Source organism: Meriones unguiculatus, chromosome 4 (assembly GCF_030254825.1).
Source record: "Meriones unguiculatus strain TT.TT164.6M chromosome 4, Bangor_MerUng_6.1, whole genome shotgun sequence".
Taxonomy (NCBI): Eukaryota; Metazoa; Chordata; class Mammalia; order Rodentia; family Muridae; genus Meriones; species Meriones unguiculatus.
In genome coordinates, this window is record NC_083352.1 from 73,832,737 (window position 1) to 73,858,765 (window position 26,029).

Consider the following 26,029-nt stretch of genomic DNA (forward strand, 5'->3'; position numbering starts at 1 on the left):
CCGTGGACAATAGAGTGCTCCTCCCCTCCTGAGGGAAGGAAGGGCTTTCTTGTGGGCCCTTAAGTGCAGACTGAGTGAATCTGCCCTAATTGGGCCCTCTTATTCACTCGATCACTACCACTTTACAGTAAATCACCGAATCATCCCCTCTTCAGGTTTGCTCCAGGGTTTGTTTTTAACCGGCAGTTTCCCTGAGCTTAAACTCACTTTTAAGTTATGTGTCCTGGATTCTTGCAACGTAAAGATATTAATTAGAATCATTTTAGCTTTGCTTTACTGAAAAAAAATTGCATACGGAAACAGTTCTCAAGGCAGACCATTTATACTGTGGCAATATGGTGTTACCCTGAAGAGCTGTGTAACAAAACTCTATGTAAAGAATTTATTTGAAAGACAATTACTATTTTTGCAATTCCTTGTCTAGTTATGCTTTGCCTACAAACATTTTATATTCTTCACTTTACAGTTAGCATATGTGCTCCCTTAAAAAGCATTAGCCAACTGACCTCGTCTTTCAGAGAATTTGACTCATGCTAAAACTTTAAAATAAATCAAATATATCTTCTCTTCATCAAAGTAGAGCTGAGTTAATCGGTCATGTCACACAAATTCTCCTTTTTTGTAGGGTGAGGAAGGACAGGAATTGTCCTGTCAATTCTAAGGTCTCTGTCACAGGTTCTGTGAGAGGAGAATCAAGCTGATGTAGAAGATTTCAGAAGGAGCTGTGTGTATGCAGTGTGGCAGAGGAAAAGGCTCTTCCAGGACAGGAAATTCTGTGAGCAAGCTGAACAGGCACACTCGGAACACCTGTCCTTGCCTTTGGGGCTTTCCCTTCAGAATCTCTGAAATGCGTCTAGAACTTTCTCCTCCTCCGTTTACATCCTCCGCACACTTCGCAGAGTTCCTCCTGCCTGCTTGCTATTCAAGCCTCTCTACCTGCTACCTGTGTAGCCTAGGTGTCCCCTCCACTGGGCACCCAACTGCCTTCCTCACACTTTGCCCTCCTCCCACAGCAAGGATGTCTACTGAGGCCTCTGTGCCTCTTAAATGTCCCCTCTGCCACCCTGTGCTCCAGCACCTGGCAAGAACAGGCAGAAAGAGGAAAGAGACACTTTCCTGGATGTAGGAACAGGTCACTCTCCTTTTTGGCGCCTTGTTCTAGTTTAAAACTGCGTTATGTCCAGAAAGCAGATATTTACTTATTCATACTTAATTGGGCTTCTAAAAGTATTCCGTCTGTTTTCTGAGGTGAAGCAGGCTGTAAAGTTGTTCAGTACACGACATGGGGGTGCTCAGTGACAGTCAAGTGTCCCTTAGATGAGATGGCCACAGATTTAAAAAATTTTTCCCCTGAAGTTTAACGAAGACAAGGCATATTAAATGGATAAATACAGGGTTATGGCAGCAGCTTTGAACTTTCTTAGTATTAAAAAAAGCTTCCCAGAAATATTAACAAACCCAGCTATATTTTGACAGTGATGGAGGTTTAGTTTTATTTGAAATTAGTTGCTGTGGCTCCTTATCTTTCACCCTGAAGTCACAGAGAAATATTCTTTCCATTATTTTTCCCTGATGCTTATCACAGCTGGCTCTGTGTGCAGGCTGGGCTTAGCTGTGGGTGAGTTCGCTCTTGCTTCTCAGCTCTTTCTCTTTGCTGCCCCGAGAACATTTTGCTTGCAATGTGTGGATGATGTTTGCACCTAGCTAGTTCTGGTGCGTGTCCCTGCAAACACTGCTGTTTGCGCACTATTCCCCCATCCACCATGGTGAGTGGGGCTTGTCGTGCTTCCAGAGCTGGGGTGCTCTGGACGCCAAGTGGACTTTACATTTTCCTTGTTATCAGAAGGAACTAGAGATGATATCGTTACATTCTGTTTCTTTTTGCTGGAGAGAATGTGTCTTTTATGTTTCCCCCTCCCTTCGCTAACTTCCCACTCAGCCTTCACTTTGTGGAATTCTCAAATGAATATTCATCTTTCCCCATTCCCACTCCTTTTCTTATATGGGCCCTGGTAAGTAATGCAATGTCTAAAATTCAGATGATTCATGTGGTTTATAGGAAATAAAGGGGGAAATGTGCTGATTGAAATGACTGACTTGTGCATTGGCCAGCAGTGCGAAGCACTGTGAATTCAGGGCCTTGTTCCTAGTGGTGTCTGCAACCGCCTCCCTGTATCCTGAGTGGGAAGCAGACACAGCCAGGCTCTGTGAGCAGTGAGCCTCATGACTTCCCAGTGCAGAGGGGAACAGCTTGCTGCTCAGTGTGTGCACAGGTCTTTGGGAGAAAGCTGCAGTCCGCATGATTTGTGAGCTGTGGTTTTATAAAATGGCTTAATGAAACTGTTCATTTGGTCTCAATTGGATTACAATAAGCAGCTGTCTTACGGTGAATATCTGGCTGATGAGTTTTGCCTAGTAGATCTTCTTTCTGGAGTACGATGGACACATACTATTAATGAAGAGATGAGGGGAAATTACAGTGCTTCAAGAGTGGTAGCCTTGCTTCGGGTGGGCATGCCTGATAAGTAAACTCACTACTGAAGATATCTCTAGAGGGACAGTTCTCCAAGAGGTGACATTTGATTTTCTTCTACAAATTTGTTTGCTTCATGTGGTAACTGTTACTAAATTGAAAACAGTCTTTATGTCCCTGACAGAATATATTTCAAGGTCTAGAATGTTTATTCTGGACCATGGTAACGGGACTTTACAAAAGATGTAAGACCAGCAATATAATACTGGGAAGATTTTGTTCACGAAAGTCACTGAACCGAGCACCAGAAGTCGCTGCTTATATGGCAGAGACTCAGCGTGGCCAGTATGCCTCAGGAGTGTGAGCTCACACACAGTGTGTGTTGTGGGGGCGAACTGGTTACTTAGCCGAGGTCACCGTAGAAGAATTTTTCTTTTTTTCTAAGCCACAGTTGAGTTTTTTCCCTTTCAAATACAACTGGCATCTACCAGTCTTTGGTGGGTGTGGCTTGCTTTATTGATCTTTCTGCACATTAGTGATCACTGGATAACTGTGAAATTAAAAGAGGCAGGAAATAGGGATCTAAGAGAACACTCAGTTCCTTTCAGGCATTTGTTCTGGAAAGTCAGAAAGTACAAGCCAAGCACCGAGAGTGCCTCAGCCCTTGTCTGGAATAGTCAGGACCTGTGTTTCTGGCCAAGGATTCACACACGTGTGCACACAGGGGTCCTTCAGTGTCCCTCAGCGGGGTTGGTGGCTTATTGAGGCCAGAGTTTCTTTTGTCATGTCCAGAGTGTCTGGCTTTAGACCACATGGGGGCAAAACAAACATGCCAGCCTACTCACCCGTGGAACATGTAATTCAGAAGCTTCCCTGTTAGCTAATTATATTTTACCCTTCAAAACTGCAGCTTCTCAGCAATGCTTTGGGCCAGTGGAAATGAGATCAAATCACGGTTTCAACCTGGGAGAATTGGGACCAGAAAGCCAAGCTGGAGCTGTCATCTGTGATCTGTCATTCTGCCGGGCTGCTCATTTAGAAGAAACGCCTTTGTTGAAATAAGAATAAAAACAATAATTGACTACTTCAGCCTCCTGACCTTAGTAATTGTTACATTCTCTGATGTAATTTATTAGTGTAATTTATGGAGTGCCAAGGGTTTTAATTAATGAACAAAGCGCAGATTTTTGTTGGTTCATGCCAGTGCTCCCACTCTTAGTCTAGTGCGTCTTTTTCTCTTTCCTCCACTCCCCCTCTCCTGCTTCCCTCTTCCTCTTTCTCCTGTCTTCTCCTGTCTGTCCTCCTCCTCCCCTTCTCTGTTCTTCTCCCCTTCTCTTCTCCTGCTTCCTCCTTTTCTTCCCCACCTTCCTTCTCCCTTCGATACTTCCTTCTGTGCATTGCTGACCGCTCTCCCTTTAGGTGGGTAGAGCTTATGGGCCTGCCTTTTGTCACTTCCAGGCGCCTCAGGTGTGCAGAGACTCAGCTTTGGGCTTCCTTGCCTCCTCAGGGGGTATCTCCCCTCACATTGTTATTTTTCGGGTGCTAGCAGTTCTTTCTCACTATGTCATTTTCATTAATTCATTGCACTGGAAGAAACAGCCTCAGAGTTCCAGGAGTTGGAAATGAGTTTCATAATGTCTCTCTCAGAAAGTTGTTGTATGCCTTAGAATTTACATAAGAGTCCTGCAGTTTCCTTCCTTCCTTCCTTCCTTCCTTCCTTCCTTCCTTCCTTCCTTCCTTCCTTCTTTCCTTTCCTTCCTTCCTTCCTTCCTTCTCTCCTTCCTTCCTTCTTTCTTTTTTTTCTTTCTTTCTTGGGAGAGGCTGTTAAATGTGCAAAGTAAGATGGTTTTTCCCTCTGGAAACTTGAGAAATTTCTTCCATTATCGTTGGAACAAACAACGGGGAAAACAGAACTTTTTGGGCCATGTAACGTGTAATCATGTAATCACTGTGTCTGGATTAAAGGGAGTAAAGACAGCAAAGCTTCCTAAATTTAGTGGGTCCTCTGGTCTTTTCTGCCACCAGGGTGAATGGATATCAGCAAGACAGCCATCCTGACCCTGGTTTTCTTGTCTCCTGGGCATACTGATTGCTGCTCAGACCGCTTTAGGTTTGATTCTTGTGCAGACAATGCTTGTTCACGTATGACAGCAGGGTGGGGGAGGGTCCTTGTTCATGGTACCTTCCTTTGAAGGAATTTAGTGGTGCACTGTCTATGTGAAAAAAATGGCCACTCACATCCAAAAGTGGGCATCCAACTTTATCAAACACATTTAAAAGGCAAAATTGTCCATTCCTGATCCTGTTTGAGGCTTTGGTCTGATGGTTGGAATTTCAGATCCTAAACTGTTGAGCGATTGCCTTTGTTGCCTCAGGCAGATGAACCAGGTTGATCTTTGCAGAAAAGTTCAGAAACCTGTACTTTGTTAGGGCTGGAACGCTCTTTCACTCAGCTTGAGAGGAGGCAAGCATACTGGCTCTGCACTCCCTGCCTGCTGGTATTTCTCCCTGAGGTGGGGAGGACAGGCTCCAGGAAGCATGTTTCCTTCATGCCTTAGGGGCCTAGCTTTGCTGCAGGCATCCACTAAAGGAAACCTTACCACATGCTCATCAGAGCATCACACTGTGCAGTTGCTTACTCCAAGAAAACGTGGTTCTATGTGTCTTTTTATCCCCAAACTGACAATTATTTGTCATTCTTTATTTTCTGTACTGTCTCTGCAATAAAGCCTGAATGGCAGCTGCCAACCAGGAATGTCATGGAACAGGGATTGGAACAGGGATTTGCTCAGTTTGACTTCATGAAGCTCGGAATTGGAATCTTCGTAAAACATCCTCTTTGGCACGCTTTAAAGTCGGGCTTTATTTGTAGGGGTATGTGAGTAATGATGGGGTATTTAAATATTAAAGGTTTCTCTATCAAGCTAATCCTTGCATCTTTTCTGTTTCTCACTGTAACTGGTTTGTGGTTTACTTAAGGAGCAGAGAGTTTGTGGTCCACTGTCAGTCACATAATGCCTGCTCATTCACTCAGAGGGCTGTCCTTCCCTCAGCTCACGTGGAAATAGTTATATCTCCTCCACTTGGCATGTTTGTTTTCTCAGGTGCCTTTCTCTGCCCACCTTTCACTTCCTCTGCTGACAGAGTTGATGAGTGTGTGTGTGTGTGTGTGTGTGTGTGTGTGTGTGTGTATGTGTGTGTGAGAGAGAGAGAGAGAGCTGGAGGGATTTTCAGAAGGGAGGCAGGGACAGCTAGGTGGAGGTGGAGTCTTCAGGAAAGTCATAGGATCTTTAATGATCTAATCCAGCACTAGGCCCTGGCCTAAACCCAACTGATGGCCTTCCATACTTATGGCTTTTCTTAGTTTGCTGTGGCTGGGCGCGGAGAAGGAAGCCATTTGGGCCAGGGAAGGAAGTTCAGACAGGAGATGTGAGGAGAGGGACTTCTGGGCTCCTGAGCTCAGGAATGACATTTAAAACACTGGTGTTCAGGGGATTGAGTGGTCTCATGGTTTGTCTTAGACCTATTATTGACTGATATGTATGTTTTGTCTGCAGTTGCTTATTTTTAAGTAGAATTTCCAGTACTTTCATGTTTAAGCCATTATGGAGCTAGAGTCCTATTTGTCACTTTTTATCATTGCTTACCTTTCCTTTTTCTCTCTTCTTTTTTGGGTATAATTGTTATTTTAGTTCACTTTGGCTTATTTTTAAATCTTAGAATGGCACACAGATGTGCGGATTCTTTTTTACATTCTTAATTTTTTCTTTTATTGGAAAAAGGTATTTTTTGCCCCTCACATAGCATATCCTGATTGTGGTTTCCTTTTACTCCACTCTTCCCAGTTCCTTTCTACCTCCTCTCCCACCTGGACCCACTCCCTTTTTCATTAGAAAACAAATGAGCTTCTAAGGGGTAATGATAACATAAAATAAAATGTAATAAAGCAAAACAAAAACTGACACATCTAAATTGGACAAAACAAACAGAAGGAAAAGAGCCTAAGAGAAGGCACAAGAATCAGAGACCCTAATTGTTCACAAATTTAGGAATCCCATAAAAACACTGAACTGGAAGCCAGACCCATACAGGCTCTGAGGATGCTCCTCAGTCTGCTTGAGTTCATATGTGCTTTGATCACGTTAACTAATAAGGGCCTTGTTTTCTTGGTGCCCTCCAGCCCCTCCGGCTCTTAGGCTCTGTTGCCTCCTCTTCCCAGGGGTTCCCTGACCTCTGAGGGGAAAGATTTGATGAAGATGTCCTCCTGGTTAGCACTAAGGGTTCCAAGGTCTCCCTCTCTGCATGATGTCTGGCTGTGTGTCTCTGTGTGTTTGTTCCCATCTGTTGCAGAAGGAAGCTTCCAGAGAGTGACTTTTAAGCCAAGTGCCCGAGCGCTTTTTCATGTTTTTGCCATTTATGCTTTGGTCTGCCCCTTCCCCTGCATTTTCTTTTTTGCTGGTGGCTCTTCTTCTCTGTCACAAAAACTATTTTTAAAGTTAATTTTCTAAACACATGATTCTGGTACCCAGTGAGATATTGAAAAAGCTGGGGCTAGAAGACGTGACAGCACACTCACATGCCACTGCCACGTGAAGTGTGCTCACAGATAAAACCCCATTTCTTTCCTGGAAAACGTGGCACAAACTGACTTGACTGAAGGAAGAGGCCAGGTTCTGGTATTTGAGGCGTATTCTTGGTGTAGGGTATTTTATTGCTCTTGAAGTTGACTTCCATCAGAAATTAATGGCTGTCTTTCCTTCCTCACACAAGGAACATGCTGATTATGACCCAGTTGTGCACCATTCCTGGAACATGCCTGATTCAGAGCTGAGCTCCTCACTTTGAGTGAGAAGGTCTGTAATTTTGTAGAGCTGATGCATTCTTTCATGAATGTCTGTGGGACTTGGAATGAATATTTTTTAAACCTGCTCTTTCCAAAACAAACTTTGTCCTACACTTACAGTTATTCACTTAAAATATGCAACAAACAGCATCGGGATAGACACACACTAATACAATTTTCAAAAGTAGCAAAAGCAGCAGTAAATGTAACAGCAGTATTGCCTTCCATTTGATTGGCTCTGTAGTGGGACCTGAAAGGGGAAGTACATGAATTTAGCAAGCCTTTGAAACTGACTTCTGTGTTAGGTTTGAGGGCAATATTTGTTCTTTCCTTGTGGGACGCCAGCATGGAAAGACAGTGATGTGGCTTAATACTACTTTTAGTTTTTAGCTAATGGGCCCAGAGTATTTGGTTTGAAATTCTGATTTAATGACACTTGAAGGAACATGGATGGTGCAAGAGCCTAGCTCTTTTGGATGAAGTGAACTGGTGAGGGTTGACTTGGTACCAGGTGAGTCCTTCTCATCCAGAGGCACAGAGAGAAGGCCAGGAGAACAGGCAGATTCCAGAGTCCCGGCTTTGCCAGCCCCAGCGCAGCCCGAGGGCCCAGCCGCATGAACTAAGGAGCATTGACTTCTGCTGTTTTCCCAGGCACTTTGTTGTCTAGTTGTCGTACTAACCTAAGAGAGGGTGAGGTCTGGAGGGTGGACTGGTTTGCAACACAGGCTCAGGCTGGCAGGCAAGCGTCTGCGTTGTCCTGAGCTATCTGAGGTGAGTCCTGGCTTTCTGCTGAGATGAACGTGTAACTTGATCAGTTGATTCATAATGAAGATGTTTACCACTCTTCAGGCATTACTCCCTCTGCTGAGTTTGTGAGTGGAAAAGCTAGGTGTAGGAAGATGTTGCCAGACCAGAGTCTGGTTGCTGCCTGGTGGGCCTTGGTGGCTCATATGGGTCAGAGGACCAGCGAGGCAGGAGCGGGGAGCATGCACACCAATCTGTTCTTCCTTGTGTGCTGTACTCTTCATGAAGTGGAATTGTCTCCCCGGTGTATATCAAGATTTCAAGTGTTTCATTCCAAGGAACACCTCTTGCAGTGTTGTCCAGAGGCACTGGCAAAGCCAAAGCAGGCGCAAGCTGCATCACCTGGCCTGTGCAGTACCTGTTGGCAGAGTCCTGGTCCTTTCCAGTTGTGAGGAGTGCTTTCACGAGCAGTGAACCTTAACATACTGGGGCTAGAAGTCACCCGTCCTCTTTGTAGGACCCTTTGAAGAAACAGTCGTGATCTTATGAGCAGGTGTTGACATTGGCCTGTGTTTCACCTTTGAAATGGTTTCTTTCCCAGGAAAGTCAAAACGAATGGCTGGGATGGCAGTTCAGTTGGGGGAGTGTTTGCCGAGATGCGAGAAGCCCTAGGTCCCATCTCTGGCACCACGTTAAGCCAGGCCTGGTGACTCATGGCTGTAATCGTAGCACTTGGGGATTGAGGCAAGAAGTCACCTTTAGCTACATAGTGAGTTCCTTTCTCTTTTAAAGATTGTTTTTTTTATGTCCATTGGTGTCAACCTGGGCCAACACAAAACGTCTCTAAATAAGTAAATACACAAGAATCAACAAATGAAACTGCTGATAACATCCACAGGTGTGCTGCTTATTAATGAATGTCGGGAAGCTTGATCCACGCTCCAGCTGTTATCTCTAACAGATTTTGATGAGAGCACAGGCTCTCGCTGCCTGTTTGCCACTGCCCAGTTACCGTTCATTGCCGTCAGATGCCTTGCTGTTTAGAACTCAGCTATGAATTTAAGGCTTAGGGATCGCTTTCCCCATGAGCTCTGATCCTAAGCTAGAGCTGTTAGAGTTTAGAAACTTTTGGGGTGTATTTCATGTAAAGTTGGCCCCCAATTTGAAAATGAGATCATGTTCTGTTTTGTCATGCCCTTGTATGCTGATATTAGAGAAAAAAAAAAAAGTTAGAGTAGGTCATCTCAGCCCTGCTAGCAGTATACCGGTACAGCTGTGGAAAACTGGAGTATTCCTGATTTCTTACACTGATCATTACTTCTTAAATAAGCTTTAATATATTCATTGCGGAAGACTCTAGAAATGTAAAACGTGTAAAGGCTCTGTGAATCCCTCAGAGCCCCTGCTCCTGGCTGGTGTTCCCCTGGCCAGGGATGGCCTCTGCCCGCAGACTGCTTTCTTCACTGCTGCCCCAGGAGCCCTTTCAGGAAATTGAATCAAGTTTGGTCACATGGTCAAGGCTTCCAGCTGATCAGGCATGTGAACTGTGCTCTCCTGCCCCGTGTCCCTTGCTTTCTGTCAAAGGCTCTGGTATGGTTTATTTTGCATTTGCTCTTTTTTTGTTTCTTTCTCTGTGTGAACGTGGTGAACTCTGGGAGTATGTCATTGTATTATCTGGACCTATTTATAGAGAAGGGCCCTGGAATTGGAGGGGCTTCCTAGTTGGCATTAGCATTACCATATAATGAACGAATGGCTTTGATTCGTTTCTCATTGCATACACAAGTGCACACAGTTGCATGTGGTTTTTTTTCCCCTTTAGAGAATTCTCTGTCCTGTTCATTGTTCATCCCCCAATCCTGAGCCCCATCAGTTGTTTTATTTTTATTTTTATTTTAAATTATAAGGTTGCAGGTGGTGGTGGTGGTGGTGGTGGTGGTGGAACTGTCGTTTAATCTTGAGGACTCCCAAAAGCCAGGCCTGGTAGAGCACCTCTGTCTGTAATTCCACAGCCTCTACCAAGGAGCTGGGAAGCCTCAAGGTGTTTGAAGCTGTGACCAAGAGAGCCTGTCTCAGAGCAGACGGAAAGCAAGGACCCACGCCTGACTTTCACGCGTGCACGGTGGCATGAGCGCACCGGTACCATGCACATGCATGCATGCAGCACATACACGTGGAGGATGAAATTGTGACACACTTTTAAAAGCTCTAAGAATTGCTGTTTATTATAAGATTTATGCTTAATAAAAATAGATATATGTATTCTTACTGTTTTTACTACTTCAAAAATACGCAGCCAGACTTGGATCTCTTTGGGTAGCAGGTTTGTTTTTTTTTTTTTTTTTTTTTTTTTTTTTTTTTTCCTATTTTGAAGTAACTTAAATCCCGAATAAACATTGTAAAAACAGTACAGAGATTTTGTGTACACCCTACACTTGGCTTCCTTCAGTGTTACCAATGTTTATAACTACTGTATAATTCCAAACCAGGAGACAAGAGCAGTACATCTCAGACCTTAAGCTACAGACTCCATCTGGATTCCAGCCATTTTCCTTTGTGTTGTCTGCCTTTGCCATAGCCCAGTCCTGGCTGTCCAGCTCCATCAGCTTGCCAGATCTCCCTCTGTCCAGCATCTCTGATAGTAGCCAGCTCTACCATGGCTTTTGGTAAATACCATCCAGTGAGGAAGTCTCACTACTGGCAGTGGCATGGTTTCTCACTAACTCCACAGACATGCTGACAGTGAGTCAGGGCCACAGTGATGAAGTGTCTTACCTTGACCTTGGGTAAGGTGACAGTTGCTTAACTTTGCTGTGAACTTACTGTTTTCCCTCTGTAATAGATAAATATCTTGGGAAGACCTCCCCATATGAATTTTCATGTTTCTTATCTTTCTCTTACTGAGGTTTGAGTCTGTCAGTGGATTTTTACCAGAGACAGTTTTTCATTACTGAGATGTTTGCCTAATGGCAATTTCTTCTTTTTCTCTTTCTTCAAATTCACTGATTTGAATTGTGTGAGGAAGGGGCTGTTCCATCTCCTCCGTCATTTATTTGAAAACTGCGTTAATTAATACTTATTATATGGTTGTTTGCAATCTAAAATTTGTTCCCTTCCTCCCAAAACCTTCCCCCAACTTTTCAGATTGCTCCAGCTTTGTCTGCCAGCAAACCTGGGGTTGGCCCTGTGCCCTGCTGGAGTGCCCCATCCTTTGCTGTATGCTTCTTCCATTGTGGCACTCCAGGGTGTTTCAGGCTCAGCTAGAATTTCATCCATTCTGTCCTGAAATCTAATGCATTCCGAGGAGACTTGGACCTTCCTCTTGGAGAGTAATATCCAGAGATTAGGATTTGGATGTTCAGATATTGGTACTAATCCTTTCAGTTTCTCCTAGGAAACACACACATACTCACACAGGTGAGCATACACACACATGTGTGTGCATATATCCATGTGCTGCATACATCCTGTGTTTATCTGTTTGTGTGTATATAAACATGCTCCTCTTTCTGACTCCAATCTGACACCATAAGGTACACTTTAGTGTTCTCCCTTCCTTTGTTTGAAATTGTTTTTTTAGAATAGAAAAAGCATGTTTACTTATTCATTCAATTTATTCATCTTTTTCATTGAAGACTGAGCTAGAGCAAGAGAACCAGTGGGAGATATATCACACAATGTCTTTCAAGGAGTTGGCATATTTCAAGATGGAGACTGGCCTGGTTGAGTCCCAACTCTGCAGACATGGGACAGATTTGAACTGTCAGCAGGTAGAATTTCTTCTTCAGGAAACCCTCAGCTGCACTTGGAAGGCTTTCTAGCTTTTTTAAGTGAGGACCTTGTCAGCCTTTTGTCATTAACAAGTGCGTGAAATAATTTATGAGAGAAAGGTTTATTTGTAACTAATAACTTGGTTTGTTGTGTCTCTGTCTCCTGGGGCTCCAGTCTTACGTTGCAGCCCCAGTACGTAGTGGCCAGTGGCTGTTAAGCGGGCAGAATAAGTAAGGCTGCCCAGCCTGGTGGTTTATTATTACATATTTTACCCTTTGCTGGTGTTTCCATTAGAAGACAGGAGCAAAGGAAAGCACTTGACTCGGGAAGAGTCTAAAGAGATAAAAAGCTGAGTGTTAGGTTAATACTGAATCTTTTACTGCCTTCCTCCTGGTCCCTTCAGCTCCTTCCACTAGTTCTGCTTTGGTTAGTCTTTATCCCCATTCTGAAGCTTGAAACTCGCTAAGTTTCAAGCTTCAGAATGGGTTAGTGGAGGGCAGTGCCAGTGTTAGACAGTGGCAGTTTGCATGTTTTTGGTTTTTTGGGCAGCAGGAAAATGCACAGTGCATTCAGCGAAGTGTCTTGTCAGGGTTTCTCTGTCCTTGATTGGGGCAATTGAGAGGAAAGGCTGTCGGCTCTGCTGCTGAAGAAAATATGTTCTAGTGAACGTCACCATTTAGACAGGAAGTGTGCTCCTAAGAGGCTCTTATGCTGAAGGCTGTGACGGCTGCAACCTCGTCACTGGGTTAATTACTTGATGTATTCATGGTATGGTGGCAGTATTGGCAGATGGTGAAAGCAGGGGATGGCGTGGGGCCTGTATGGGTGACATGGGTCTCTGGGAATGTGCTTTGGAAAGAGTTCCATTGTCCAGTCCCACTTCCTGGCTGCTGCACAGTGGGCAGCTCTCCCTGCCACATGGCCTACCAACAGGCTTTGTCATGAGCCTGAAGACAGCATAGCCAGTTACCAGTGCACCCAAACCTCTGAAGATATGAGAGATATGAGCCAAAGTAGGTTTCCTCTTTTTAAATTGTCTCAGGTGTTTGACATAATGATGAAAAACATAGCATGTGCACTTTCTATTTTGATAATAATTCTCTTTCAAGAGGAAAAATATATTGGGCTTCCTGAGTGTTGACCTAAAAATCTCCCCCTACCTCTTTGTTTTTATAAACAATGATGTTCAGCTTTATAGAAACTAGGAATGTACACTTTCTGTTTCTTTTACTGCTAGAAAGAACAGTTAGTGTGTGACCAAAGACAAAACTGCAAAGTTGGGTTAATTTGGATCTCCCTGTCAGCTTAATGTGGCAGATGGTAATGTTTTGCGCTCTTTGCAATACAGCATTCTGTGTTGACTGCTGTGGAGCTTTGAATCTGACCTGCTCTCCTGCCATGGGATGGCTCTAACTGTATCGTCTGTATGAGATCTGCCTGAGTTTCGTGATGTTGGATGAGGACAGTGCCAAGTTTGCTCTGTTTTAATTGTAAATGTGGTTCAAGTCAGGCACCAACAAAGAAAATGTCAGATGCTTCTTAACACTGTGTGAGTCCCCAAGAGGTTGCTGCGGAGGCCCTGCTGGAGAAGCACCAGTTCATGACAGAGGGGTCCTAGCCCGCCAGACCCAAAGGATGAGCTAAACACGTGCTGGATTGGGGGTGCAGGGTGGCGTGTGTGTCACAGGGAATGCTTATCCTGCTGTTGTTGGAGCAGGAAGACTGACTGGCAGGGAAGGGCACATTGCACAGAGCTAAGTGCATGCCCAGGTACAGGGAGGTGAGTGCTGTTAGTGCAGAGAGGGCTTTAAGGTGAGGACAGCAAGCCAGCAGTCCTCACTGCAGAGCTCTCAAGTTTTCAGGAGAGGTGCATTTTGCTTGTGTCACACCTTACAAGAGTAAAGCTTTCCTTTGTCTGCTTTCTTTTCAGCCTTGCTGAGATATGCCTGATGTTGTCCACTTCATCCGTTCAGCGTACAGCTCTGGTTCATAAATTCACAGTGCAGTGGTAGAACACTGAGCACCCTCCGTGCCCTCTCCTGCCAGTTTGTGGTCAGTTCCTATCCCCTGCCTGCCTCTGGGCAGCTGTAGATCTCTCTCTATAATTTTGTGTTTTCTTTTAGGAAATTTCATTTGAATTGGATCATTCAGTAGGTAGTCATTAGTGCCTGGCTTCTTTCATTGAACTGAGATCTCAGTGTTCATTCATGTTACAGCATATGTTAGTTCTTCATTTCTTTTTCATGTCTGAATGATATTCTGTTGTGTGGGTATACCACACTTGATGATACATGCATCGGCCAGGTGACGGCATATAACTCATTTGCAGTCAATGGATATTTGCTTGGTTTGCTTTTTTTCTAGTAGGTTCTTAGTAGCAAATTACTTGAGTCTTAACTGTAAGTATGTTTAACTTCCTTAGAAACTGACAGCTTGCCCTCCCCAAACAGCTTCTCTGTCTTATGTAGTGTACAGTTTCATTGGCTCCAAGGCGTAATTTTCTCATTTATGGTTAGGGCGAACATAGCATATATGCATGTCTGTAGTACAGATATGACATTGTGACTTGACTGATTTATTTATTTATTGTCTCTGAATTCCTACACCAACTTGTATGGTTTAGTACCCTGAAGGTATTACAGTATTTGTTTTGAAGTGTGATGTTAATTCCTTTCTTTAATTAGCTCTGGTTTTACATGAAGCAGTTGTCAGTGATGGGGGTCTAGGGAAATGCCCTTCCTGTGGTCCTCAGCTGTGCCAGAACAGATTGGCCCCACCACTAGCTGTCTTGTGTAATTCTCTGGCCATAGCTTTTAGAAAGTTAGAGGAAAGCCACGAATATGTAGGAGGAAGGGCCAGTGCTTAGAAGCGTGTGGCTGGGGTGTATGTCCAGAATGGGAAACTAGGGCACTGTTTCGTGATTGCCCGTGTGGTGTTTGGACCATAGGGTGACAAGGGTCCTCAAATTAGATTTCACGTGTGGGCAGCTCAGGGAATAGGCAGGGCTGATGGGAAGCACAAATTACTTGCTACTTTTTGTTAACAGTGTGAAATTCAGTCCAATATTACCCCCTCCCCCATTTCTTCTGAGCAGGTGGGCCTGCCAGCCATGTCTGCTTAATCGGAGCGCTCAGCCCCGATCTTCTCACTCCACAATCCAGTCACTGAGAATTTTAGATCTCCTGTATGGTCTTACTCTCACACCTACACCGGCCAGGGCTGTAGTCTCCCGGTTCCTTCCCCTTCTTTCTCCGTCTCAGCTCATCCTGCACAGCACTGCCAGAAACTGCTTCCCTGTACAGTGCTTGGGGCTGCTCAGATGTTCCTACCGCTCTTGCTTCTGGGCCTTTGCAACCCTGATCTTACTGTGTGGAGACCTGCCCCACCTCAGCCCTGTCTACTCCATCTTTCCAGGACTTTGTATAGGTGCCCAGCTCCTTGAACCCATCTCAGACACTCCACCTGCTGATTTTCTTCCTGGGTTCCCATGTCACGTGTCCAGTCTTCTTATGTGAGTTTGGTTCCAAGTACAGTCTCAGTGAACTTGCTTCTGTTTTCTACTAGACATGCGCTCTGGGTAGTAGTTGTGACCCTGGCATCAAGCACAGTGCTTAACACCAAACATACATGCACAGGGTTTCACAAACGGTGAGGGAAGAGGAGTCAGCTTAGCGGTCTGGGAACGTAGATGCTTGGGAGAGACGATGAGCCTGACTGTTGGGGAAAACCTGGGCTCAAAGAGGAAGGTGGACTTCAACCCTCAGAGTGTATTGTGAATTCAGTAACCGAGAGCTTCCTGAGAGATTCCACCACCTCCTCAAGAGTACTTGTTTTACTTACCAAAAGCTTTGACTCCTGTTCAAGAAGTTGTCTCCTGTGCCAGTGAGTTCAATTTTTTCTAGTAGATTTAGTATGTCTGGTTTTATGTTGAGGTCTTTGATCCACTTGGACTTTAGTTTAGTTGCAAGGTGATAAATATGGGCCTATTTGCATTTTTCTACATGTAGACAGCCAGTTAGATCAGCACCATTTGTTGAAGATGCTGTCTTTTTTCACCCAATATTAGCCATATAATACAGGCAAACCATACTACAATCCACAGACCTAAAGAAGCTAACTAACAAGGAGGACCCTAGGGAGGATGCTTAGTTCTCATTCAGAATGGTAAATAGAAGAGATACCAGAAGCAGGTGAAGAGAGGCAACGGGATGGGAACCTACCAGTATATCCTCTGAAAGACTTCACCCAGCAGGAGAGCAAAGCAGATGCTGAGATTCAGCCAAACTTTGGGCAGAGTGCAGGGAGTCTTATGGAAGAAGGGGGTGGGAGGGAATGACCTGGAGGGGTGAAAAGCTCCAGAAGGAGACCAACAAAGCCAGCAAATCTGGGCCCAGAAGGGCATGCAGAGACTGATGCACCAATCAAGGACCATGCATGGAGAGGACCCCTGCTCAGATGTAAACTATAGGCAGCTCAGTTTCCAAGTGGGTTCCCTAGTAAGAGGAGCAGGGCCTGTCTCTGAGATGGACTCTGATGTCTGCTCTTTTGATCACCTCTCCCTGGTGGGACAGCCTAGCCAGGCCACAGGGGAAGAGGATCCAGGCAGTCCTAATGAGACTTGATAGGCTGGCCTCAGATGGTAGGGGAGGAGTGCTCCCTTTCTGAGGACTAGGGGAAGGGGAGGGGGAAAGAGGGTTGGGAGGATGGGATGGGGAGGAGATGAGGGAGGGACTTCAATTGGGATATAAAGTAAATAAATTATAAAAAATAAAAATAATAAAATTAAAACAACAAAACACAAAAAACGTTTTACTCCTGTCCAGAAGACATAGACTGATAGCTCACCCAAATCCTTTGTGATAGGTCTTAAGCCTTAGGTTCCTTCCATGAAGACAGACATTGAATGAAGAGTTGTAATCACTTTGAAATTAGAGTTGTAAAGTTGGATGCCATTGTATCTGTTTTTTTTTTTTTTAATCACTACTAAGTGTTAAAAAGTGAGGGCTATGCTCTGCCTTACTTCCTCCCTGCTGTGAACCCTGTGTGGATTCTGCAAGCTGCAGTCAGCTGGGTGTCCTTTTCCTTTATAATTTGCTACGACTAATTACTCACATATTTTGTTCAACCAACCAACCAACCAACCAACCAGCCAACCAGCCAACCAGAAAGCCTGTCTGAGGGAGTCTGGGGGATGCAGGAAGACACATGGGGTGCATTGCATCACCAAGGTGTTGTCTGGTTTCACCAGTTTTTTTTGTTTGTTTGGTTTTTTTTTTTTTTTTTTTTTGAGGTTGGCATCCCCCTTGTACTTCGGGGCCTTTTGATCACAGCTGTGCAGTCTTTGCTTTAGCATGGACCTCCAGGAGATCTCACCTCAGATCATATGTAGATCGTCTTCATTTTGCAATATCTGTGCGATATGTGGTGATAGCTTTCCAAAACGTCGTATACATGATGATTGTGCGCTTGGTCTAGGAATCCAGTTGTTTCTTGATAGTATAAATGTTTTCTGTTTTCTTCTTACTATTAAAGGATATTTAGAGTCTTATTCTCAGTTTAGAGCGTGCATCTCCCCTCCTCCTTCCTTTCTTGGTGGTGGGTTACAGCTGCATCCCTGTAATCCATCATGCTGTCTCCGTGTGACTGACTCAGCGTCTGCTTTAGAACGCTGTAGGTTAGATGTGGAGACACTGCCTTCTCTGGTTTGCCTCTTACCTTCCTTCTCAAGGCAGGGGAAGGGTCCCCCGGTCCTATATGCTGAGAAACCTGATCCAGACTTATTGATAAAAGACCGAGGTCTAAAGACATGGAATAATTCTGCCTTTTGGTTGAAACTGGAATTTAGATAGAAGGAATGAAAAATGAGATTGCAGGTCAGGGAAGCATAGTTTTGAAGCATAATGCCTTCCCCGCCAGCTCTGGTCTCAGAAGTATGTGTGTCAACTCTGAGCACAGCTGCAGAAGTGTCACAGCACGTGCCTTGGCCAAGCAGTTCCTCTGACTTCGCCCTGCACCATGTGACTTCGCTGTGCTTGCCCCTCATGCTTGCCTCCTACCTGCTGGCCTCTGGTGCTTTTGGCCTTGATACCTGATACTTCGTTAGTGCTTTGCGACCTATTCAGGGACAGTGGTCTGTATGGAGTGCACATCCCTCACACTCGCACTTCCTGGACCTGCCACTTACTGTGGTCTTTACCTCCACTGTTAGCTCCTCCTGCTGAGCTAAGACTCAAAGGCAGAGTGTTCGTTCCATCCCAGCTCTGCTACCTAATAGAGTAGCAGCATGTCTCTGAGGAACTCAGCATGTCTCCATCTCCCTCCTCCATATGTTCTTTATGAAGAGCCAATGAGTAAATGCAGGTAAAGTGTGCTTAGAAGACTGTCAGGTATTTCTCTCTGGGCCTAAGTAGAGAATGAAGTTTGATTAAGAAGCAGATTATTAGAAGATTCTGCAGAAGACAAGGATCAGGGCACAAATGCACGCCATCTGTTTTTGAGCAGAGATACCGCAGGACACTTGAGTAATGCAGGAGGAATTCTGCAGATGTTTCCTCTTGTGAGGCACCTCGGAGTTGCGCAGTCCAAGTCTCTGGAATCCCAGGGTCATCCAGAGACCCCCGTGCCCTTGAACGCTGAGATCCCCAGGGAGTTGGTGTTGCAGGAAGTGTCTGTCTCCATCCTCTGGGAGGAAAGAGTTAGGAGCTTTCACACAAGGGAGAGGAGGTAGAAGTTAGGAACAGCACTCACATCCTTGTCACAACTAGAGCACAGGCTGGTTGCTCTCCAGCCTGTCCTGTTCTCTGCGGTCCCTTGAAAGCCACAGACATACACTTAACTTTAGGTTTCAAAAACTGAGCTCCTGCCTAAGCCCGCCTTGAAGAGACCTGCCTGCCTCTGCTGCTGAAGCTGGGATTAAAGGCTCTTGTTTGTGGTTTTGGTTTTCCATTATTCTTTCTTCCGTCACTGTAGCTTGCCGTCAGCTCACTAAAGAAGTAAATAATGAGAGGGTTCTGTTTGTAACTACATTCACTTATAAAATGAATTTTTAAAATTTTTCATGTTTTACTTTTATTTACACATGCATATGCCTATGAAGGGGGTATTGGGTCCCCTGGACTTTGAGTTAGAGATGGTGGTGAGACCCTGGTGGGTGCTGGAGAACAAACTTGGGTCCTCTGAAAGGGCAGCAAGTGCTCGTAGCCACTGAGACATCAGGGTAGCTGCTAATGCTACTTCTTATTGCAGGCGTATTGGGGAAAAGACAGCTGCATGGTGTGACACGGATTTGAAGCCTATCTCCAATGACTGGATTTGAACATGTGTGCTAGTGGGAATGGTTGTAGGTATCGGCCAGGCCAGAAACTTCTGACTTGTGATTTTCCTTCCGGCTACCATCCTTGTCTTGTGCCAGCATGGTAGACTTTATGCTCTATGCTGCACACTGAGCTAGGCAGTTCCAGATGTTGCCGTGAGAGCACTGTCCTGGGAGCCAGTTGTATATGCCTTGATAGCAGGTCCATGGGACAGGGGAACTTGAGATTCTGTATGCTTTGTCTTACGTGTGTGTGGGGTGGGGTGGGTGGGGAGAGTTTTGAGGAAGGTGATAGAGGAAAGGTCTTGTTAACCTGAAAATGAACCATTTTGGCTTCCCAAACTGCTAGTGCTGTAAGGTGTTGCAGTTCCTGTGGCTATGATCCGTGTAAATATAATGGTCAACACCTTTTTAATTCAGGGGAGGGAGCAGGAAGGCCGCAGGAGAAGAGACCCAAGTTTGGCATGCCTGACTGGAGTGACAGGAATTCTTTTCTAACTTTAGGAATTAAGACAGGAAAAAAATTGCTACTTAAATTTTCCCAAAGTTTGTCTTTAATCAGTTTTGTATTTTACATAAAATTATGTAACTTAAAATTTTGATTACTGCTCTGTGTACAGGAATTAAATGTATTTATGTCAGTAGCATCTCTGGTAAAAGCAGGAATTATTTTTATTTAAAAAGAAAGTGTAAGTAATACACATAGAGTTAGTTTTGTTGTTTTTGGTAGCATATCAGCTTCAGCTAACATAGTATATATGTTTAATATAGAGGCTGCATGACCATACTTCCAGAGTTATTTAGTTTACCTGTGTGTCATAGATAGCCCATTTATGAATATGAGAATGGCCACATAACAATATATATTCACTGTGCCTTTCTACCAAGTATATATTTAACCTTCTCAACCTTACATCTGGGCCCTATTTCATTTATAAATAGAACATTGCTGTGCTACTGGAGAGTAAAACAACCTTATTAAGTTACAAATTTTATACAATTTAATTCTGATTCAAAGAAATTGATTCAACGTAGACACCCTAAAAAAGAATATAAATAAAACAATTCATACATTTCTGACAATAACTGTTAATATCTTGGTATGTTTCTTTTGCTTTTTTGTCCTTTGTATATTAAACATTTTTAGTATGAAAAAGAAGATCACATATGCATTTTTTTCTATTTAGTTTTCATAGTACTGTTTCATTGTCATTAAGAATTTGTGGCAAATATTTTATTACGTAGAATTATGTAGATTGATCCATTATTATTGAACATTTCTGTCATTTGCTGGTTTTTGCCTTTACATTAGCGCATTTGAACATTAAACTTGGCTTTCATTTCAAAATTATGGCCCAGGGATGGAGCTCTCAAACTAGAATTTCTAGGTCAAAGCACATGAGCGTTGTAGAAGAGTGTTAGCGTGTGCTGCTAAACTGTTTTTCGAGGAATTACAGCAGTTAATATTTTCACCAGAGGCTTATTAGGGTCCAGTGCCATTTCACCAAGTTTGGTAGTTTGATCGGCAAACAATGCATTTTAAAATTCCCAATAAGATTGAATATGTAAAAAATGTGTGTCTACTTATCATTGCTACTTTGTGAGTTGTTCTTTGCCTTTTTTCTGTTGTATGTCTATGAGAATGCCTGTGTTTTTATCTTTAAAGAAGAAATTAGCTATTAAGGATATTGTGCTTGTCATGTTGTTGCCAGGATTTCCCTAGATTTGTTGAACATAGTTTTATAATTTTTGAAGTGTAGAAATTTCTAACTTTCATATGTTACGTGAAACTAATCCGTACTATGATGTGTATAAGAATATTCCTTGATTCAAAAATAATCAAGTTTTTTTTCCTTTTAAACTTTATGACCATTTATACTTATCTCGTAAATGTTTTAAAAGTATGTGTGGTGGTATTGTCAAGCAGTTTTCTTTCCTGGTATCTTCAGAAGGACTAATGGAGTCTGCTCTTCATTACCTCCTTACTTGCCCAAGGGTCTGCTTCTGCAGAATGGTTTCTGGTTGGTTGGCTGGTACTCTCGCCGTTCCCCTCTGATGCAGGGTTACCATTTTGACAGCAGTAGCACCGGGTCTGTTTCTTCTTATAGCAGTTTGTAAATTTTTTTCAGGTTTATTGATCAGGCCAGAACTTTTATAACTATTGAGTAAAATAATAATGGATATACATATTTTGCCTATGATTTTTAATCAAAATGCTTTACTGTTTTATCTTTAAATATTCAAATGAGAAAGTATTATTTCCAATCTGTTACTCTGTTTTATCAGTGCTTGTTTGGCATCTGCAGGGTTCCCTCTGGAAGTTGTTTGTACGATGAATTTTTGTGGGTGAATCACAGTTTGTTAGTAACTTACATTGTAAATTCCGAAGTGTGCCTCTAGAGGAAATGCGTCAGCCCCAAGCAAAAAAGTATTTTTGATGCCAGAATGTTTTTTCCCTCAAAAGGCAATAGAACATTTTCTTAATCACCAGTTGGAGTGGGTGGATGACTTGAGGGGGGGCGGTCAGGCAGAGACATGGAGTTTGAAAGTGTGCTCTAGCCCTAGCGTTATTTCAGGGAACTTGAGTGTGTGGGAAAGCTGTCACAGTCTGGAAATCTCGAGGATATACTTGAAGTAGGACCCCCGGTTCTTCTACTGATTGGCCGTGTTACCTAACAACCTCTTGACACTCTGGAGAATGTATGCTCTCTGGTAGGCCTCATACAAGGCAGCCATCCTGTACACGGGCCACTGGGCTGATGAGTGTGATAAACTCTTTAATTTTCACTTAACTTTGAAATTCAAATAGCTTCATATGGCTAGTGTCTACCATATTAAACAATGTAGATCTGTACGGTGAAGTCTAAGATAATTTATAGTTCGTAAACTGTGGCTCTGACTATGACTGCATAATTTCTGTTATCTTCCTGTGTTTCAGGAATTTATAATTGAGAGATTGGGGGGAGGATCATGGGTGTGGTCCGTTATTATTCTTGAATAATTGATGATGCTGTCCCTCCATGAAAACCATGTGGTCATTTTAAGTATAGTATGGTGTTTGCTAATTGACAAGGTGGTATGTGTGTATTTTCAGTGTTGCCGTGAAGCCCCTTTCTTTTTGAAGCCAGTGGGTTAATGACCCACAGCACATTGACTTCTGGGCAGCATGCTTCTGTGGCACTGAAGAGTTAGCAAATGGCACTTATTTCTCAGAGGCCCAGAGCCCTTTTTTTGTAATTGATATGCTTTTTCTGCTCTTACACAGTTAAAATGCATGTTTAATGAGTGTTTTATTTTTGAGCCTGACAGATTTTTATTTCAAATATTTCCTAGTCTTGTGGTTCAGTAGGAACAGTCAAGGGAAAAGGAGTGGTCCACGTGGGAGTGTCAGGTGTGCTGGGAAGCCATGCATCATGTTGCTTTTTGAGGCTCATTAAGACTTTTATATTCGACACAGTCATGTTGCCTCTAAAAATTTTGCCATGAATAATTGAGAAGGGGCAAAATATTTTGTAACAAGCTGCAATAGCAATTAAAGCCTTTCTGAAGCAGACGATGGCTAACGCATAAACTCAGGTCTTGTCAGAGTGCAGAGAATCGATGAATGGGGAGTGGAAGGAGGTAGAATGAGTATAGGAGACAGAGGTCGGAGAAGACCGAAGCAAGTCTTAGGAAGAAATCCTTCTGCATGCTCTGGCTTGTCTGTATCTCTGGGAGATTCTGAAAACTGTCTGTGTACTCACTGAGGTTTAAACACATTGAGATGGTTTGTTTGGGAGTAGAAATAGACATGCCATGACATTTTTAAACAAGAGAAAGGGATGGGGAGTGACTGTCGGTGCCGCACGATTGGGGTGGTGTGGAGGACATTCCAGTGCTTGCTTATAGTTCCAGCTTAATACTCTGATGCTTGGGGCCAGTGATGGGATTTTTTTTGTTTGTTTGTTTGTTTTTGTTTTTAGTGTTAAGTTTTGGAGTTTGAAACATGCCATATCTTAATGCGGATTTTGATGACATGATTAGTGCGGGGTTAAAAATGCTTCCTTTCTTCAAAGGGAAATGGAGATGCTCATTTCTAGAGACTTCTTGCTGAGGGAGGGTTTGTGTGTAGACAGATTTTAAAGGGTCAATTCTCTGCCAAATAATAGGTGATTTTATCTTAATTCTTTTGTGACTGTGTTTGATTAGGAGAGATTAAAATCATTGTATGCACACATTAAATGGACCATAGATTTAAAAAAATAATTGTTTAATTTTATTTTATATACATTAGAATGAAGTGTCAGAGCCCTTAGAATTGGCATTACAGACAGTTGTGAGCTGCTATGTGGGTGCTGGGAATTGAACAGACAGTACTTTTAACCACCGAGCCATCTCTTCAGCCTGGGACCATAGATTTTAATGGACGTGATTTATTGGGAAAAATATATATCACTATTCTCTTATTGTACACGTTTTGACATCCCATTTTCTTTTAACCAATTTTTGAGGGAATATACTTGAAATTATCGCTGATCATGACTTTTCTTTATGTATAAAAGTTTGAAAAGGTACTTACTGTTTATATTTGACCCCAAGTACTAAAGAAGCTGCTTAGTTAACTTGCCTTTGAGATGCACAAACCAGCTAAGCACTGCATGTGTTATTTTGTAACAAAGCAGCTTGGAACAACAGTCATTTCTTACCAGCCTCTGAGAGGGTTGAGGAGACTGCTAGAGCCTCTGTCGGGGTGGCATTGTTTCATACTACATCCACGAGATATTTTTCTTCAGTTAAAACGCTTATTTTATTGCTTGAGAATTTTATATAATGTATTTTTATTGTATTCACCCTCACTTTCTCCCCTTAACTTTTCTCTGATCCACTCACCACCCAAACACTGTCTTCTTAAAAAAACTAAAACCAAAACCCATCACTTCAGTTGGTACTATCCATCTACTTGGGACATCCACTAGAGTGTAGTTGACTTACCAGGTGCCACACCCATAATGAAAACTAACTCTCCCATCCGACAGACTCTCCTGGGTGCCCATAACTCTTCCGTTCAGGCTGAGACAGGCTCATAAACCCCTTAGCACCGCATTGTAGGATGTCCACTGGCGTTCTCATGTGCAGCCAGCCACAGCTGCTGTGAGTCCGTGAATTCGATGGTATTGTCACATCTGGAAGGTACTGTTTTGCTCTGGTCTTCTCTGTCCTCTGGCTCGTGCAGTCTTTCTGCCTCCTTCCAGAGGGTTCTGAGCTGTGAGGAGGGGGCTGATAACAGTTGTCCGATTTATGTCTGAGCAGTCCTCCATCGCTGACTTTCTGCACTTTGGCCAGTTGTGACTTTATTTGTTAGCCATCGTCTGCTGCAGAAAGGGACTTCTCTGATGACATCTGAGATCTGCACTGAATTAGTGGTAGAGCTCTACAAATTTAGAGGGCTGTTTGGTACCGGTGTCTGATGGAACAGTTTTGGCTCAAGTCAAATTCCCAGCACAAAAGAGATTTATTTGTCCCAGAAGGACAGAAGGCAGAAAATAACAAAGACGAGAGGTAGAGAATAAAAGAGAACGGGAAGGGAACAAGGGAGAGGGCAACTGGGTATTTGTTCCAGAGGGGGACAAAGGGCTGCCTCTGAATAGAGAGGGGACAGATATGGCCCATAAGAAAATGGTAGTTATAAAGGTAAGAGGGGAAACCCCAGGTTAGGATGAGGTGTTTAATTTTGATTGGGCGTGTTAGTTAGGTGAGTCAAAGGAGGCTTTTGATTGCTGGATTTTTAATTTGATAGCTGGACCTTGGAAGTTAGCCTCAGGAAGAGGAAATGGCCAAATAAAAGATTAGACCTTGGGGGCCAGCTTTAGGAATGTAATCTTTTTTTTTTTTTTTAGCAAGGCAGAGGGAATGGGGTGGAAGGGCAAGGCTTGCAGAGCCATGTTTGCCATGCTTGAGCTGGTTAGAGTTCCTTCAGTGACTTTATGCAAAACAGTAAGAGGTTTAACCTTGGGCTTAGGAGTACCCGGTCGTGTTTTTCTTTATGTTTGTTTGTTTGGTCAGATTTGCAGAAACATATGCTTCCTTTTGTGGAGTAGGTCTTAAATCCAATCAGAAAGTGGTTGGTTACCCCACAACATTAATACCAGTAGGCTTATACTGAAGTAATTATTGGAGTTTACAGAGTTCACTACTGGGGAAGATTGTTGATTAACCCTCTGCACTTCTGGTGCTATCAGAGCTAGCCAGCAGGGAGGAAGCTTCCTGATAAGCCCCAGCTCGGTGTCTCTGTGTCCTGTGATCAGTGTGTGTGGTCAGCAGTAGGGTCTGCCCATCAAGTTCCTGTGGGCTACTGGCAACAGTGACAGCAGCCTGTATTGTGGGGTCCACCAGATCTGATCAACAGCTTGTGGGAAGCATTTCACACCTTATACTGGCCTCTTTATTTGGCAACATACAGGCTAATCCACTGTGTAGGATAACGTCAATTAAAATATTATATGAATACACAAACACATTAAAAAAATCAGGACGCTTATAAAATTGTGAGTTTCCGTATGGCTTTTTCAAACATCCTCAGAGTTAGTTATTCTGTGCCTGATACCCTCCTCTGCCCTTCCACCCCTCTCCTAACTTGAACCTCCCTCCCCCGTAGTTATTTCCTCTTTCTCCTTCATATCACCTGTGTTCAGCTCTCCATCCATGGCATTTGACATCCCTCCAAGTGCTTCATTCTCCTTGGCTTGGGAGGCTTGCTGGCCATGTTCCTGCCGTTCTGAGAGAGGTCCCCAAGGACCATTTCACCACCAAGCACATTTCTAACCTCTGCTTGTCTCAACATTGTCATCCCACACATTGAGGAGACCCTGATCCATGTGAGGGAATGAGCTGAAACTCCCACGTCAGC

The 26,029-nt window shown here is 43.6% G+C and overlaps 1 protein-coding gene and 1 long non-coding RNA gene across 2 annotated transcripts in view; both read left to right on the forward strand.

Annotated features, from left to right (window-relative positions):
* Positions 1-26,029, forward strand: part of Peli2 (pellino E3 ubiquitin protein ligase family member 2) — a 139,724-nt gene that overhangs the window by 14,194 nt on the left and 99,501 nt on the right. The gene's annotated exons all lie outside the window — the stretch shown is intronic.
* Positions 1,386-3,557, forward strand: LOC132653662 (uncharacterized). Its single transcript, XR_009591439.1, has 2 exons — positions 1,386-2,572; positions 3,384-3,557. It is a non-coding gene; the product is annotated as an uncharacterized LOC132653662 (long non-coding RNA).